We start from the raw sequence: 1440 nt of genomic DNA, 5'->3' as shown, positions 1-1440 counted from the left end.
TGTTGGTCACACCCGTCTATGTCATATTCAGGCAGGGCGGCCGAAAGTGGATGCCCGTGTGCTTCTAACTTCGGGTTTTCTCTGGAAGCCCTTAAGAACAGGAAACGAAGGATGTTACGTAACGATGATGAACATAGAGCAGCTTCTAAAACAAACAAGTTACGTAGTGATGAGGAACACAGAAGAGCTTCTAAAACAAAGGATGTTACCTAGTGATGACGAACAAGAAAAGCTTCTACGTCTTCCCCGCGAAAACACCAAATGGCGGATGACACCCGTGCAGCGGAGGCCGGAAGCCCCGGGGGACCCTGGGATGCGGAACTGGCGGTGGTTTCCGCCGAGGTTTCCGCGGAGGTTTCCGCAGTGGCATCCGGGGCGGGGGTAGTGGCTCTCAGTGGACCAGGCCCGGGCAGAGGCCGCGGAGCTTATGGAGGCAAGGGCGAGGATAGGGGGTGGGCGCCCATCACCAAGCTAGGCCGCCCGGTCAAGGACATGAAGATCAAGTCCCCGGAGGAGATGTATCTATTCTCCCTGCCCATCAAGGAATCTGAGATCATTGACTTTTTCCTGGGGGCCTCTCTCAAGGACGAGGTTTTGAAGATTATGCAGGTGCAGAAGCAGACCCGCACCGGCCAGCGCACCAGGTTCAAGGCATTTGTTGCCATCAGAGACTACAATAGCCACGTTGGTCTGGGTGTTAACTGTTCCAAGGAGGTGGCCACTGCCATTCGCGGACCATTATCCTGGCCAAGCTCTCCATTGTCCCCGTGCGCAGAGGCTACGGGGGGAACAAGATAGGCAAGCCCCACACCATCGCTTGCAAGGTGACCGGCCGCTGGGGCTCTGTGCTGGCGTGCTTCATCCCCGCGCCCGGAGGCACTGGTATCCTCTCGGCGGCTGTGCCCAAGAAGCTGCTCATGTTAGCTGGTGTCGATTACTGCTACACCTCAGCCAGGGGCTGCACTGCCACCCTGGGCAACTTCACCAAGGCCACCTTTGATGCCATCTCTAAGATCTACAGCTACCTGACCCTTGACCTTTGGAACGAGACCCTACTCACTAAGTCTCCCTATTAGGAATTCACTGACCACCTGGTCAAGACCCACACCAGTCTCCGTGCAGAGGACCCAGGCTCCAGCTGTGGCTACAACATAGAGTTTTATACACAAAAAGTAAAGTGAATTAAGCCTGTGGGGGAACAAAAGAAAAAAGAACAGCTTCTAAAATAAAGATTGATTATAATTGGCTGGGTGAGACTTCTGACAAATCCAGACACCAGGCAACAGGAATTCTCCATGAGTTGAGAAATACAGTCCTAACTGTTTATTCAGTCAAGGAGGGTTACACAGCAACACACTAGAAGAAGATTTAAGGATGCAAAATCCACATGATGAAAGAGGAAGTGTCATCTTGGAGGGTTTGGCACTCAACACTGGATGA

General features: G+C 53.0%; 1 pseudogene; it reads left to right on the top strand.

Moving 5' to 3' along the window:
- The first annotated feature begins 261 nt into the window (after window positions 1-261).
- On the top strand, window positions 262-1155 carry LOC141409045 (small ribosomal subunit protein uS5 pseudogene; annotated as a pseudogene).
- The last annotated feature ends 285 nt before the right edge of the window (window positions 1156-1440 follow it).

This window comes from Macaca fascicularis, chromosome 18 (genome assembly GCF_037993035.2).
Source record: "Macaca fascicularis isolate 582-1 chromosome 18, T2T-MFA8v1.1".
NCBI classification, from domain to species: Eukaryota; Metazoa; Chordata; class Mammalia; order Primates; family Cercopithecidae; genus Macaca; species Macaca fascicularis.
Note: the sequence above shows the minus strand (reverse complement) of the source record. Positions and strands in the feature narration are given on the sequence as shown.